Raw genomic sequence first — 17,343 nt, forward strand, 5'->3', positions numbered from 1 at the left:
AAACTTCCAAGTCCAAATTTCGAGCGGGTGGGGTTTGTAAATTTTCGTGAGGGCAGAAAAATCTTCCGACTGCAAATTCCAGGCGGGTCCCCAGGTTTTGTAATTTTTGCGAGGGCAGACGACTCATGTACGTGATCCAAAACCGGTCAACTTATTTTTTTGGTTAACGCCCAAAGTTTTGAACTCAAATCGAGTTGGCTACCCCGACTCGAATCACCTCCGAATTTTTCGCACAACCCATGTCACCGTGCTCGACTTGATTCTAAGTGCCCCGAGTTATGTACGTGGTCCAAAAGAGGTCAACCTTTTTTTTTTGGGGGGGGTTAATGCCCAAAGTTTTCAACTCGAACCGTGTCGGCAACCCCGACACGAATCGCCCCAATTACCCGAACCCCGACTCGAATCGCATCGAGCCTTAACCGCCTCCATTTTTTTTTTTCGCTCGACTCATGTAATCGCACTCGCCTTGATTCTGAGTGGCCCGAGTCACTTACGTGATCCAAAACCGGGTAACTTTTTCTTTTTTCTTTTTTTTGTCAAGTCCCAAAGTTTTGAACTCGAATAGAGTCGGATGCCCCGACTCGAGTCGTCTCCAAATTTTTCGCACGACTCATGTCACCGTGCTCGACTTGATTCTAAGTGCCCCGAGCCGTGTACATGATCCAAAAGCGGTTAACTTTTTCTTTTTGGTTAACGCCCAAAGTTTTCAACCCGACCCGCCTCGGCAACCTCAACTCGAAGCGCCTCGAGCCTTAATGGCCTCTAATGTTTTTGCACGGCTCATGCCACCGTCGACTTTTCGCTCGAATCATGTCACCCAGGGCACCTCGATGCTACGTGAGGCGAGCCCTGTGCGCGATCCAAAACCGGGTAACGTTTTTTTTTGAACTCCCAAAATTTCATTCTTTTTTGCCTTACGAGGCCTATCATGATCTCTTTTTATAAAGAAAATTCTCAAATCGGATTGTTACGGCTACCCTACCTCGAATCTGGCTAGCTAGGCGTAACGCCTCGAGTCGGCTCGACAATACGTGAACTGAAACTTGTGCGTGATCCAAAAGCAGGTAACTTGTTTTTTTTTTTTTTTTTTTTGTAATGCCCAAAATTTAGCGCTTTTCGCTGTACAGGGCCTCCCATGATTTTTTTTGTTTTGTTTTTTTTTTTTTCCCCTCGCAGACCCACTCTGGCGACCCAGTCGGGTCGCCCGAGGCTGGGGCGACGGAGATGGGTTGTCCTAGTCGGGTGACCCAAGTTGGGTCGACCCAGGCGTGCGATCCTGGCTGGGGACAGCAAGTCGATTCTATAAGTTTGCTTGCCAATTTTGCTAGCCAGGTCGGCTCACCAAGTCATCTAACCATGTGGTCTTTGCCAAATCAAGAATTGACTCTTTAAGTCCACTCACAGCTCGTTGCCCCACCGAGTTGCTTCTCTAAGCCCACTCACCATGTCAGCTCACCAAGTCGGTTGTTCAAGTACGTTGCCAAGTCAACTCTTTAAGTTCGCTCACCAGGTCAGCCCGCCCAAGTCGCCTCTTTAAGTTCGTTCGCCAGGTCGGCCCGCCCAAGTCGCATCAGCGGGCTAACTCGCCGAGTCACCTCACAAAGTTGACTCTTTAAGTGCGCTCACCAAGTCAGCTCACCAAGTCGACTCACCATCTCGCCTCGATAAGTTGGCTTGCCGAGTTACCCCACCAAGTCGTCGCCTCTTTAAGCCCGCTCACCGTGTCATCTCGTCAGGTCGGCTCACCAAGTCGACTAATCAAGTAGGCCCACCAAGTCGCCTCAAGGATAGCTCCTCACCATGAGTCACCTCACCAAGTCGACTCGAGTACATTGCCAAGTCGACTCTTTAAGTTCGCTCGCCAGGTCGACTCGCCAAGTCAGCTCACCATGTCATCTCAACGAACCAACTCGCCGAGTCGCCTCACCACGTCGGCTCTCTAATACCGCTTGCCAAGTCGCCCCACCAACTCGCCCCGTTAGGCCCACTCTCACCAAGTGGACTCTTTAAGTCTGCTCATAAAGTCGAGCCACCAAGTACTCTCACCAAGTCGACTCTTTAAGTCCTTTCGTCGAGTCACCCCACCAAGTACTCTCACCAAGTCAACTCTTTAGGTCCGTTCATAGAGTCACCCCACCAAGTCGACCCTTCAAGTGGGTTCATCAAGTCACCCCACCAAGTCGACTCTTTAAGTTCATTCATCAAGCCACCCCGCCAGGTCAGCCCACAAATTACTCTCACCGAGTCGACTCTTTAAGTTCGTTCATCAAGTCACCCCGCCAGGTCGGCCCACCAAGTGGACTCTTTAAGTTCGTTCATGAAGTCACTCTGCCAAGTCAGCCCACCAGGTCGACTCTTTAAGTTCGTTCATCAAGTCACCCCGCCAGGTCAGCCCACCAACTGCTCTCACCAAGTCGACTCTTTAAGTTTGCTCACCAAGTCACCCCGCCAGGTCGGCCCACCAAGTACTCTCACCAGGTCGACTCTTTAGGTTTGTTCATCAGGTCACCCCACCGAGTACTCTCACCAAGTCGACTCTTTAAGTTCGTTCATCAAGTCGCCCCGCCAGGTCGGCCCACCAAGTACTCTCACCAAGTCGACCCTTTAAGTTCGGTCATCAACTCACCCCGCCAGGTCGGCCCACCACGTACTCTCACAAAGTTGACTCTTTAGGTTCGTTCATCAATTCGCCCCGCCAGCTCGGCCCACCAAGTTCTGTCACCAGGTCGACTCTTTAAGTTCGTTCATCAAGTCACCCCGCCAGTTCGACCCACCAAGTACTCTCACAAAGTCGACTCTCTAAGTTCGTTCATCAAGTCACCCTGCCAGGTCAGCCCACCAAGTACTCTCACCAAGTCACCCCGCTAGCTCGACCCACCAAGTCGACTCTCTAAGTCCGTTCATCAAGTCACCCCGCCAGGTCGGCCCACCAAGTCGAATCTTTAAGTCCGTTCATCAAGTCACGTGACTAGGTCAGCCCACCGAGTACTCTCGCCAAGTCGACTCTTTAAGTTTGTTCATCAAGTCACCCGGCCAGGTCGGCCCACCAAGTCACCAAGTACTCTCACCAAGTCGACTCTCTAAGTCCGTTCATCAAGTCACCCCACCAGGTCGGCCCACCAAGTCGAATCTTTAAGTTTGTTCATCAAGTCACCCCACCAAGTACTCTAACCAAGTCGATTCTTCGAGTGCGTTCATCAAGTCACCCGACCAACTACTCTCACCAAGTCGACTCTTTAACTATGTTCATCAAGTCACCCCACCAAGCACTCTCACCATGTCAACTCTTTAGGTCCGTTCATAAAGTCACCCCACCAGGTCGACCCTTCAAGTGCGTTCATCAAGTCACCCCACCAAGTACTCTCACCAATTTGACTCTTTAAGTCTTTTCATCAAGTCACCACACCAAGTACTCTCACCAAGTCAACTCTTTAGGACCGTTCATCAAGTCACCTCGCCAAGTCGACCCTTGAAGTCCGTTCATCAAGTCACCCCACCAAGTCGACTCTTTAAGTCAGTTCACGAAGTCACCCAACCAGGTCGGCCCACCAAGGACTCTCACCAAGTCGACTCTCTAAGTCTGTTCATCAGGTCACCCCACCGAGTACTCTCACCAAGTCAACTCTTTAGGTCCGTTCATCGAGTCACCCCGCAAAGTCGACCCTCTAAGTTCGTTCATCGAGTCACCCCGCCAAGTCGACTCTTTAAGTCCTTTCATCAAGTCACCCCGCCAAGCCGACTCTCTAAGTGCGTTCATCAAGTCACCAGAACAACTACTCTCACCAAGTCGACTCTATAAGTCCGTTCATCAAGTCGGCCCACCAAGTACTCCCACCAAGTCGACTCTTTAAGTCCGTTCATCAGTTCACCCCGCCAAGTACTCTCACCAAGTCAACTCTTTAGGTCCGTTCATCGAGTCACCCCGCCAAGTCGACCCTTTAAGTCCGTTCATCAAGTCGCCCCGCCGAGTTGCTTCTCTAAGCCCACTCACCATGTCAGCTCACCAAGTCAGTTGTTCAAGTACGTTGCCAAGTCAACTCTTTAAGTTCGCTCACCAGGTCAGCCCGCCCAAGTCGCCTCTTTAAGTTCGTTCGCCAGGTCGGCCCGCCCAAGTCGCATCAGCGGGCTAACTCGCCGAGTCACCTCACGAAGTTGACTCTTTAAGTGCGCTCACCAAGTCAGCTCACCAAGTCGACTCACCATCTCGCCTCGATAAGTTGGCTTGCCGAGTTACCCCACCAAGTCGTCACCTCTTTAAGCCCGCTCACCGTGTCAGCTCGTCAGGTCGGCTCACCAAGTCGACTAATCAAGTAGGCCCACCAAGTCGCCTCAAGGATAGCTCCTCACCATGAGTCGCCTCACCAAGTCGACTCGAGTACGTTGCCAAGTCGACTCTTTAAGTTCGCTCGCCAGGTCGACTCGCCAAGTCAGCTCACCATGTCATCTCAACGAACCAACTCGCCGAGTCGCCTCACCACGTCGGCTCTCTAATACCGCTCGCCAAGTCGCCCCACCAACTCGCCCCGTTAGGCCCACTCTCACCAAGTGGACTCTTTAAGTCTGCTCATAAAGTCGAGCCACCAAGTACTCTCACCAAGTCGACTCTTTAAGTCCTTTTGTCGAGTCACCCCACCAAGTACTCTCGCCAAGTCAACTCTTTAGGTCCGTTCATAGAGTCACCCCACCAAGTCGACCCTTCAAGTGGGTTCATCAAGTCACCCCACCAAGTCGACTCTTTAAGTTCATTCATCAAGCCACCCCGCCAGGTCAGCCCACAAATTACTCTCACCGAGTCGACTCTTTAAGTTCGTTCATCAAGTCACCCCGCCAGGTCGGCCCACCAAGTGGACTCTTTATGTTCGTTCATGAAGTCACTCTGCCAAGTCGGCCCACCAGGTCGACTCTTTAAGTTCGTTCATCAAGTCACCCCGCCAGGTCAGCCCACCAACTGCTCTCACCAAGTCGACTCTTTAAGTTTGCTCACCAAGTCACCCCGCCAGGTCGACCCACCAAGTACTCTCACCAGGTCGACTCTTTAGGTTTGTTCATCAGGTCACCCCACCGAGTACTCTCACCAAGTCGACTCTTTAAGTTCGTTCATCAAGTCGCCCCGCCAGGTCGGCCCACCAAGTACTCTCACCAAGTCGACCCTTTAAGTTCGGTCATCAACTCACCCCGCCAGGTCGGCCCACCACGTACTCTCACAAAGTCGACTCTTTAGGTTCATTCATCAATTCGCCCCGCCAGCTCGGCCCACCAAGTTCTCTCACCAGGTCGACTCTTTAAGTTCGTTCATCAAGTCACCCCGCCAGTTCGACCCACCAAGTACTCTCACAAAGTCGACTCTCTAAGTTCGTTCATCAAGTCACCCTGCCAGGTCAGCCCACCAAGTACTCTCACCAAGTCACCCCGCTAGCTCGACCCACCAAGTCGACTCTCTAAGTCCGTTCATCAAGTCACCCCGCCAGGTCGGCCCACCAAGTCGAATCTTTAAGTCCGTTCATCAAGTCACGTGACCAGGTCAGCCCACCGAGTACTCTCGCCAAGTCGACTCTTTAAGTTTGTTCATCAAGTCACCCGGCCAGGTCGGCCCACCAAGTCACCAAGTCGACTCTCTAAGTCCGTTCATCAAGTCACCCCGCCAGGTCGGCCCACCAAGTCGAATCTTTAAGTCCGTTCATCAAGTCACCCCACCAAGTACTCTAACCAAGTCGATTCTTCGAGTGCGTTCATCAAGTCACCCGACCAACTACTCTCACCAAGTCGACTCTTTAACTATGTTCATCAAGTCACCCCACCAAGCACTCTCACCACGTCAACTCTTTAGGTCCGTTCATAAAGTCACCCCACCAGGTCGACCCTTCAAGTGCGTTCATCAAGTCACCCCACCAAGTACTCTCACCAATTCGACTCTTTAAGTCTTTTCATCAAGTCACCACACCAAGTACTCTCACCAAGTCACCTCTTTAGGACCGTTCATCAAGTCACCTCGCCAAGTCGACCCTTGAAGTCCGTTCATCAAGTCACCCCACCAAGTCGAGTCTTTAAGTCAGTTCACGAAGTCACCCAACCAGGTCGGCCCACCAAGGACTCTCACCAAGTCGACTCTCTAAGTCTGTTCATCAGGTCACCCCACCGAGTACTCTCACCAAGTCAACTCTTTAGGTCCGTTCATCGAGTCACCCCGCAAAGTCGACCCTCTAAGTTCGTTCATCGAGTCACCCCGCCAAGTCGACTCTTTAAGTCCTTTCATCAAGTCACCCCGCCAAGCCGACTCTCTAAGTGCGTTCATCAAGTCACCAGAACAACTACTCTCACCAAGTCGACTCTATAAGTCCGTTCATCAAGTCGGCCCACCAAGTACTCCCACCAAGTCAACTCTTTAAGTCCGTTCATCAGTTCACCCCACCAAGTACTCTCACCAAGTCAACTCTTTAGGTCCGTTCATCGAGTCACCCCGCCAAGTCGACCCTTTAAGTCCGTTCATCAAGTCGCCCCGCCGAGTTGCTTCTCTAAGCCCACTCACCATGTCAGCTCACTAAGTCGGTTGTTCAAGTACGTTGCCAAGTCAACTCTTTAAGTTCGCTCACCAGGTCAGCCCGCCCAAGTCGCCTCTTTAAGTTCGTTCGCCAGGTCGGCCCGCCCAAGTCGCATCAGCGGGCTAACTCGCTGAGTCACCTCACGAAGTTGACTCTTTAAGTGTGCTCACCAAGTCAGCTCACCAAGTCGACTCACCATCTCGCCTCGATAAGTTGGCTTGCCGAGTTACCCCACCAAGTCGTCGCCTCTTTAAGCCCGCTCACCGTGTCAGCTCGTCAGGTCGGCTCACCAAGTCGACTAATCAAGTAGGCCCACCAAGTCGCCTCAAGGATAGCTCCTCACCATGAGTCGCCTCACCATGTTGACTCTTTGAGCCCGCTCGCCAGGTCGCCTCACCAAGTCGACTCGAGTACGTTGCCAAGTCGACTCTTTAAGTTCGCTCGCCAGGTCGACTCGCCAAGTCAGCTCACCATGTCATCTCAACGAACCAACTCGCCGAGTCGCCTCACCACGTCGGCTCTCTAATACCGCTCGCCAAGTCCCCCCACCAACTCGCCCCGTTAGGCCCACTCTCACCAAGTGGACTCTTTAAGTCTGCTCATAAAGTCGAGCCACCAAGTACTCTCACCAAGTCGACTCTTTAAGTCCTTTCGTCGAGTCACCCCACCAAGTACTCTCACCAAGTCAACTCTTTAGGTCCATTCATAGAGTCACCCCACCAAGTCAACCCTTCAAGTGGGTTCATCAAGTCACCCCACCAAGTCGACTCTTTAAGTTCATTCATCAAGCCACCTCGCCAGGTCAGCCCACAAATTACTCTCACCGAGTCGACTCTTTAAGTTCGTTCATCAAGTCACCCCGCCAGGTCGGCCCACCAAGTGGACTCTTTAAGTTCGTTCATGAAGTCACTCTGCCAAGTCGGCCCACCAGGTCGACTCTTTAAGTTCGTTCATCAAGTCACCCCGCCAGGTCAGCCCACCAACTGCTCTCACCAAGTCGACTCTTTAAGTTTGCTCACCAAGTCACCTCGCCAGGTCGGCCCACCAAGTACTCTCACCAGGTCGACTCTTTAGGTTTGTTCATCAGGTCACCCCACCGAGTACTCTCACCAAGTCGACTCTTTAAGTTCGTTCATCAAGTCGCCCCGCCAGGTCGGCCCACCAAGTACTCTCACCAAGTCGACCCTTTAAGTTTGGTCATCAACTCACCCCGCCAGGTCGGCCCACCACGTACTCTCACAAAGTCGACTCTTTAGGTTCGTTCATCAATTCGCCCCGCCAGCTCGGCCCACCAAGTTCTCTCACCAGGTCGACTCTTTAAGTTCGTTCATCAAGTCACCCCGCCAGTTCGACCCACCAAGTACTCTCACAAAGTTGACTCTCTAAGATCGTTCATCAAGTCACCCTGCCAGGTCAGCCCACCAAGTACTCTCACCAAGTCACCCCGCTAGCTCGACCCACCAAGTCGACTCTCTAAGTCCGTTCATCAAGTCACCCCGCCAAGTCGGCCCACCAAGTCGAATCTTTAAGTCCGTTCATCAAGTCACGTGACCAGGTCAGCCCACCGAGTACTCTCGCCAAGTCGACTCTTTAAATTTGTTCATCAAGTCACCCGGCCAGGTCGGCCCACCAAGTCACCAAGTACTCTCACCAAGTCGACTCTCTAAGTCCGTTCATCAAGTCACCCCGCCAGGTCGGCCCACCAAGTCGAATCTTTAAGTCCGTTCATCAAGTCACCCCACCAAGTACTCTAACCAAGTCGATTCTTCGAGTGCGTTCATCAAGTCACCCGACCAACTACTCTCACCAAGTCGACTCTTTAACTATGTTCATCAAGTCACCCCACCAAGCACTCTCACCACGTCAACTCTTTAGGTCCGTTCATAAAGTCACCCCACCAGGTCGACCCTTCAAGTGCGTTCATCAAGTCACCCCACCAAGTACTCTCACCAATTCGACTCTTTAAGTCTTTTCATCAAGTCACCACACCAAGTACTCTCACCAAGTCAACTCTTTAGGACCGTTCATCAAGTCACCTCGCCAAGTCGACCCTTGAAGTCCATTCATCAAGTCACCCCACCAAGTCGACTCTTTAAGTCAGTTCACGAAGTCACCCAACCAGGTCGGCCCACCAAGGACTCTCACCAAGTCGACTCTCTAAGTCTGTTCATGAGGTCACCCCACCAAGTACTCTCACCAAGTCAACTCTTTAGGTCCGTTCATCGAGTCACCCCGCAAAGTCGACCCTCTAAGTTCGTTCATCGAGTCACCCCGCCAAGTCGACTCTTTAAGTCCTTTCATCAAGTCACCCCGCCAAGCCGACTCTCTAAGTGCGTTCATCAAGTCACCAGAACAACTACTCTCACCAAGTTGACTCTATAAGTCCGTTCATCAAGTCGGCCCACCAAGTACTCCCACCAAGTCGACTCTTTAAGTCCGTTCATCAGTTCACCCCGCCAAGTACTCTCACCAAGTCAACTCTTTAGGTCCGTTCATCGAGTCACCCTGCCAAGTCGACCCTTTAAGTCCGTTCATCAAGTCGCCCCGCCGAGTTGCTTCTCTAAGCCCACTCACCATGTCAGCTCACCAAGTTGGTTGTTCAAGTACGTTGCCAAGTCAACTCTTTAAGTTCGCTCACCAGGTCAGCCCGCCGAAGTCGCCTCTTTAAGTTCGTTCGCCAGGTCGGCCCGCCCAAGTCGCATCAGCGGGCTAACTCGCCCAGTCACCTCACGAAGTTGACTCTTTAAGTGCGCTCACCAAGTCAGCTCACCAAGTCGACTCACCATCTCACCTCGATAAGTTGGCTTGCCGAGTTACCCCACCAAGTCGTCGCCTCTTTAAGCCCGCTCACCATGTCAGCTCGTCAGGTCGGCTCACCAAGTCGACTAATCAAGTAGGCCCACCAAGTCGCCTCAAGGATAGCTCCTCACCATGAGTCGCCTCACCAAGTCGACTCGAGTACGTTGCCAAGTCGACTCTTTAAGTTCGCTCGCCAGGTCGACTCGCCAAGTCAGCTCACCATGTCATCTCAACGAACCAACTCGCCGAGTCGCCTCACCACGTCGGCTCTCTAATACCGCTCGCCAAGTCGCCCCACCAACTCGCCCCGTTAGGCCCACTCTCACCAAGTGGACTCTTTAAGTCTGCTCATAAAGTCGAGCCACCAAGTACTCTCACCAAGTCGACTCTTTAAGTCCTTTCGTCGAGTCACCCCACCAAGTACTCTCACCAAGTCAACTCTTTAGGTCCGTTCATAGAGTCACCCCACCAAGTCGACCCTTCAAGTGGGTTCATCAAGTCACCCCACCAAGTCGACTCTTTAAGTTCATTCATCAAGCCACCCCGCCAGGTCAGCCCACAAATTACTCTCACCGAGTCGACTCTTTAAGTTCGTTCATCAAGTCACCCCGCCAGGTCGGCCCACCAAGTGGACTCTTTAAGTTCGTTCATGAAGTCACTCTACCAAGTCGGCCCACCAGGTCGACTCTTTAAGTTCGTTCATCAAGTCACCCCGCCAGGTCAGCCCACCAACTGCTCTCACCAAGTCGACTCTTTAAGTTTGCTCACCAAGTCACCCCGCCAGGTCGGCCCACCAAGTACTCTCACCAGGTCGACTCTTTAGGTTTGTTCATCAGGTCACCCCACCGAGTACTCTCACCAAGTCGACTCTTTAAGTTTGTTCATCAAGTCGCCCCGCCAGGTCGGCCCACCAAGTACTCTCACCAAGTCGACCCTTTAAGTTCGGTCATCAACTCACCCTGCCAGGTCGGCCCACCATGTACTCTCACAAAGTCGACTCTTTAGGTTCGTTCATCAATTCGCCCCGCCAGCTCGGCGCACCAAGTTCTCTCACCAGGTCGACTCTTTAAGTTCGTTCATCAAGTCACCCCGCTAGTTCGACCCACCAAGTACTCTCACAAAGTCAACTCTCTAAGTTCGTTCATCAAGTCACCCTGCCAGGTCAGCCCACCAAGTACTCTCACCAAGTCACCCCGCTAGCTTGACCCACCAAGTCGACTCTCTAAGTTCGTTCATCAAGTCACCCCGCCAGGTCGGCCCACCAAGTCGAATCTTTAAGTCCGTTCATCAAGTCACATGACCAGGTCAGCCCACCGAGTACTCTTGCCAAGTCGACTCTTTAAGTTTGTTCATCAAGTCACCCGGCCAGGTCGGCCCACCAAGTCACCAAGTACTCTCACCAAGTCGACTCTCTAAGTCCGTTCATCAAGTCACCCCGCCAGGTCGGCCCACCAAGTCGAATCATTAAGTCCGTTCATCAAGTCACCCCACCAAGTACTCTAACCAAGTCGATTCTTCGAGTGCATTCATCAAGTCACCCGACCAACTACTCTCACCAAGTCGACTCTTTAACTATGTTCATCAAGTCACCCCACCAAGCACTCTCACCACGTCAACTCTTTAGGTCCGTTCATAAAGTCACCCCACCAGGTCGACCCTTCAAGTGCGTTCATCAAGTCACCCCACCAAGTACTCTCACCAATTCAACTCTTTAAGTCTTTTCATCAAGTCACCACACCAAGTACTCTCACCAAGTCAACTCTTTAGGACCGTTCATCAAGTCACCTCGCCAAGTCGACCCTTGAAGTCCGTTCATCAAGTCACCCCACCAAGTCGACTCTTTAAGTCAGTTCACGAAGTCACCCAACTAGGTCGGCCCACCAAGGACTCTCACCAAGTCGACTCTCTAAGTCTGTTCATCAGGTCACCCCACCGAGTACTCTCACCAAGTCAACTCTTTAGGTCCGTTCATCGAGTCACCCCGCAAAGTCGACCCTCTAAGTTCGTTCATCGAGTCACCCCGCCAAGTCGACTCTTTAAGTCCTTTCATCAAGTCACCCCGCCAAGCCGACTCTCTAAGTGCGTTCATCAAGTCACCAGAACAACTACTCTCACCAAGTCGACTCTATAAGTCCGTTCATCAAGTCGGCCCACCAAGTACTCCCACCAAGTCGACTCTTTAAGTCCATTCATCAGTTCACCCCGCCAAGTACTCTCACCAAGTCAACTCTTTAGGTCCGTTCATCGAGTCACCCCGCCAAGTCGACCCTTTAAGTCCGTTCATCAAGTCGCCCCACCGAGTTGCTTCTCTAAGCCCACTCACCATGTCAGCTCACCAAGTCGGTTGTTCAAGTACGTTGCCAAGTCAACTCTTTAAGTTCGCTCACCAGGTCAGCCCGCCCAAGTCGCCTCTTTAAGTTCGTTCGCCAGGTCGGCCCGCCCAAGTCACATCAGCGGGCTAACTCGCCGAGTCACCTCACGAAGTTGACTCTTTAAGTGCGCTCACCAAGTCAGCTCACCAAGTCGACTCACCATCTCGCCTCGATAAGTTGGCTTGCCGAGTTACCCCACCAAGTCGTCGCCTCTTTAAGCCCACTCACCGTGTCAGCTCGTCAGGTCGGCTCACCAAGTCGACTAATCAAGTAGGCCCACCAAGTCGCCTCAAGGATAGCTCCTCACCATGAGTCGCCTCACCATGTTGACTCTTTGAGCCCGCTCGCCAGGTCGCCTCACCAAGTCGACTCGAGTACGTTGCCAGGTCGACTCTTTAAGTTCGCTCGCCAGGTCAACTCGCCAAGTCAGCTCACCATGTCATCTCAACGAACCAACTCGCCGAGTCGCCTCACCACGTCGGCTCTCTAATACCGCTCGCCAAGTCGCCCCACCAACTCACCCCGTTAGGCCCACTCTCACCAAGTGGACTCTTTAAGTCTGCTCATAAAGTCGAGCCACCAAGTACTCTCACCAAGTCGACTCTTTAAGTCCTTTCGTCGAGTCACCCCACCAAGTACTCTCACCAAGTCAACTCTTTAGGCCCGTTCATAGAGTCACCCCACCAAGTCGACCCTTCAAGTGGGTTCATCAAGTCACCCCACCAAGTCAACTCTTTAAGTTCATTCATCAAGCCACCCCGCCAGGTCAGCCCACAAATTACTCTCACCGAGTCGACTCTTTAAGTTTGTTCATCAAGTCACCCCGCCAGGTCGGCCCACCAAGTGGACTCTTTAAGTTCGTTCATGAAGTCACTCTGCCAAGTCGGCCCACCAGGTCAACTCTTTAAGTTCGTTCATCAAGTCACCCCGCCAGGTCAGCCCACCAACTGCTCTCACCAAGTCGACTCTTTAAGTTTGCTCACCAAGTCACCCCGCCAGGTCGGCCCACCAAGTACTCTCACCAGGTCGACTCTTTAGGTTTGTTCATCAGGTCACCCCACCGAGTACTCTCACCAAGTCGACTCTTTAAGTTCGTTCATCAAGTCGCCCCGCCAGGTCGGCCCACCAAGTACTCTCACCAAGTCGACCCTTTAAGTTCGGTCATCAACTCACCCCGCCAGGTCGGCCCACCACGTACTCTCACAAAGTCGACTCTTTAGGTTCGTTCATCAATTCGCCCCGCCAGCTCGGCCCACCAAGTTCTCTCACCAGGTCGACTCTTTAAGTTCGTTCATCAAGTCACCCCGCCAGTTCGACCCACCAAGTACTCTCACAAAGTCGACTCTCTAAGTTCGTTCATCAAGTCACCCTGCCAGGTCAGCCCACCAAGTACTCTCACCAAGTCACCCCGCTAGCTCGACCCACCAAGTCGACTCTCTAAGTCCGTTCATCAAGTCACCCCGCCAGGTCGGCCCACCAAGTCGAATCTTTAAGTCCGTTCATCAAGTCACGTGACCAGGTCAGCCCACCGAGTACTCTCACCAAGTCGACTCTTTAAGTTTGTTCATCAAGTCACCCGGCCAGGTTGGCCCACCAAGTCACCAAGTTGACTCTCTAAGTCCATTCATCAAGTCACCCCGCCAGGTCGGCCCACCAAGTCGAATCTTTAAGTCCGTTCATCAAGTCACCCCACCAAGTACTCTAACCAAGTCGATTCTTCGAGTGCGTTCATCAAGTCACCCGACCAACTACTCTCACCAAGTCGACTCTTTAACTATGTTCATCAAGTCACCCCACCAAGCACTCTCACCACGTCAACTCTTTAGGTCCGTTCATAAAGTCACCCCACCAGGTCGACCCTTCAAGTGCGTTCATCAAGTCACCCCACCAAGTACTCTCACCAATTCGACTCTTTAAGTCTTTTCATCAAGTCACCACACCAAGTACTCTCACCAAGTCAACTCTTTAGGACCGTTCATCAAGTCACCTCGCCAAGTCGACCCTTGAAGTCTGTTCATCAAGTCACCCAACCAAGTCGACTCTTTAAGTCAGTTCACGAAGTCACCCAACCAGGTCGGCCCACCAAGGACTCTCACCAAGTCGACTCTCTAAGTCTGTTCATCAGGTCACCCCACCGAGTACTCTCACCAAGTCAACTCTTTAGGTCCGTTCATCGAGTCACCCTGCAAAGTCGACCCTCTAAGTTCGTTCATCGAGTCACCCCACCAAGTCGACTCTTTAAGTCCTTTCATCAAGTCACCCCGCCAAGCCGACTCTCTAAGTGCGTTCATCAAGTCACCAGAACAACTACTCTCACCATGTCGACTCTATAAGTCCGTTCATCAAGTCGGCCCACCAAGTACTCCCACCAAGTCGACTCTTTAAGTCCGTTCATTAGTTCACCCCGCCAAGTACTCTCACCAAGTCAACTCTTTAGGTCTGTTCATCGAGTCACCCCGCCAAGTCGACCCTTTAAGTCCGTTCATCAAGTCGCCCCGCCGAGTTGCTTCTCTAAGCCCACTCACCATGTCAGCTCACCAAGTCGGTTGTTCAAGTACGTTGCCAAGTCAACTCTTTAAGTTCGCTCACCAGGTCAGCCTGCCCAAGTCACCTCTTTAAGTTTGTTCGCCAGGTCGGCCCGCCCAAGTCGCATCAGCGGGCTAACTCGCCGAGTCACCTCACGAAGTTGACTCTTTAAGTGCGCTCACCAAGTCAGCTCACCAAGTCGACTCACCATCTCGCCTCGATAAGTTGGCTTGCCGAGTTACCCCACCAAGTCGTCGCCTCTTTAAGCCCGCTCACCGTGTCAGCTCGTCAGGTCGGCTCACCAAGTCGACTAATCAAGTAGGCCCACCAAGTCGCCTCAAGGATAGCTCCTCACCATGAGTCGCCTCACCAAGTCGACTCGAGTACGTTGCCAAGTTGACTCTTTAAGTTCGCTCGCCAGGTCAACTCGCCAAGTCAGCTCACCATGTCATCTCAACGAACCAACTCGCCGAGTCGCCTCACCACGTCGGCTCTCTAATACCTCTCGCCAAGTCGCCCCACCAACTCGCCCCGTTAGGCCCACTCTCACCAAGTGGACTCTTTAAGTCTGCTCATAAAGTCGAGCCACCAAGTACTCTCACCAAGTCGACTCTTTAAGTCCTTTCGTCGAGTCACCCCACCAAGTACTCTCACCAAGTCAACTCTTTAGGTCCGTTCATAGAGTCACCCCACCAAGTCGACCCTTCAAGTGGGTTCATCAAGTCACCCCACCAAGTCGACTCTTTAAGTTCATTCATCAAGCCACCCCGCCAGGTCAGCCCACAAATTACTCTCACCGAGTCGACTCTTTAAGTTCGTTCATCAAGTCACCCCGCCAGGTCGGCCCACCAAGTGGACTCTTTAAGTTCGTTCATGAAGTCACTCTACCAAGTCGGCCCACCAGGTCGACTCTTTAAGTTCGTTCATCAAGTCACCCCGCCAGGTCAGCCCACCAACTGCTCTCACCAAGTCGACTCTTTAAGTTTGCTCACCAAGTCACCCCGCCAGGTCGGCCCACCAAGTACTCTCACCAGGTCGACTCTTTAGGTTTGTTCATCAGGTCACCCCACCGAGTACTCTCACCAAGTCGACTCTTTAAGTTCGTTCATCAAGTCGCCCCGCCAGGTCGGCCCACCAAGTACTCTCACCAAGTCGACCCTTTAAGTTCGGTCATCAACTCACCCCGCCAGGTCGGCCCACCACGTACTCTCACAAAGTCGACTCTTTAGGTTCGTTCATCAATTCGCCCCGCCAGCTCGGCCCACCAAGTTCTGTCACCAGGTCGACTCTTTAAGTTCGTTCATCAAGTCACCCCGCCAGTTCGACCCACCAAGTACTCTCACAAAGTCGACTCTCTAAGTTCGTTCATCAAGTCACCCTGCCAGGTCAGCCCACCAAGTACTCTCACCAAGTCACCCCGCTAGCTCGACCCACCAAGTCGACTCTCTAAGTCCGTTCATCAAGTCACCCCGCCAGGTCGGCCCACCAAGTCGAATCTTTAAGTCCGTTCATCAAGTCACGTGACCAGGTCAGCCCACCGAGTACTCTCGCCAAGTCAACTCTTTAAGTTTGTTCATCAAGTCACCCGGCCAGGTCAGCCCACCAAGTCACCAAGTCGACTCTCTAAGTCCGTTCATCAAGTCACCCCGCCAGGTCGGCCCACCAAGTCGAATCTTTAAGTCCGTTCATCAAGTCACCCCACCAAGTACTCTAACCAAGTCGATTCTTTGAGTGCGTTCATCAAGTCACCCGACCAACTACTCTCACCAAGTCGACTCTTTAACTATGTTCATCAAGTCACCCCACCAAGCACTCTCACCACGTCAACTCTTTAGGTCCGTTCATAAAGTCACCCCACCAGGTCGACCCTTCAAGTGCGTTCATCAAGTCACCCCACCAAGTACTCTCACCAATTTGACTCTTTAAGTCTTTTCATCAAGTCACCACACCAAGTACTCTCACCAAGTCAACTCTTTAGGACCGTTCATCAAGTCACCTTGCCAAGTCGACCCTTGAAGTCCGTTCATCAAGTCACCCCACCAAGTTGACTCTTTAAGTCAGTTCACAAAGTCACCCAACCAGGTCAGCCCACCAAGGACTCTCACCAAGTCGACTCTCTAAGTCTGTTCATCAGGTCACCCCACCGAGTACTCTCACCAAGTCAACTCTTTAGGTCCGTTCATCGAGTCACCCCGCAAAGTCGACCCTCTAAGTTCGTTCATTGAGTCACCCCGCCAAGTCGACTCTTTAAGTCCTTTCATCAAGTCACCCCGCCAAGCCGACTCTCTAAGTGCGTTCATCAAGTCACCAGAACAACTACTCTCACCAAGTCGACTCTATAAGTCCGTTCATCAAGTCGGCCCACCAAGTACTCCCACCAAGTCGACTCTTTAAGTCCGTTCATCAGTTCACCCCGCCAAGTACTCTCACCAAGTCAACTCTTTAGGTCCGTTCATCGAGTCACCCCGCCAAGTCGACCCTTTAAGTCCGTTCATCAAGTCGCCCCGCCGAGTTGCTTCTCTAAGCCCACTCACCATGTCAGCTCACCAAGTCGGTTGTTCAAGTACGTTGCCAAGTCAACTCTTTAAGTTCGCTCACCAGGTCAGCCCGCCCAAGTCGCCTCTTTAAGTTCGTTCGCCAGGTCGGCCCTCCCAAGTCGCATCAGCAGGCTAACTCGCCCAGTCACCTCACAAAGTTGACTCTTTAAGTGCGCTCACCAAGTCAGCTCACCAAGTCGACTCACCATCTCGCCTCGATAAGTTGGCTTGCCGAGTTACCCCACCAAGTCATTGCCTCTTTAAGCCCGCTCACCGTGTCAGCTCGTCAGGTCGGCTCACCAAGTCGACTAATCAAGTAGGCCCACCAAGTCGCCTCAAGGATAGCTCCTCACCATGAGTCGCCTCACCAAGTCGACTCGAGTACGTTGCCAAGTCGACTCTTTAAGTTCGCTCACCAGGTCGACTCGCCAAGTCAGTTCACCATGTCATCTCAACGAACCAACTCGCCGAGTCGCCTCACCACGTCGGCTCTCTAATACCGCTCGCCAAGTCGCCCCACCAACTCGCCCCGTTAGGCCCACTCTCACCAAGTGGACTCTTTAAGTCTGC

This window comes from Cupressus sempervirens, chromosome 2, assembly GCF_028749045.1.
Source record: "Cupressus sempervirens isolate cs-2001-9-10 chromosome 2, ASM2874904v1, whole genome shotgun sequence".
Classification (NCBI taxonomy): Eukaryota; Viridiplantae; Streptophyta; class Pinopsida; order Cupressales; family Cupressaceae; genus Cupressus; species Cupressus sempervirens.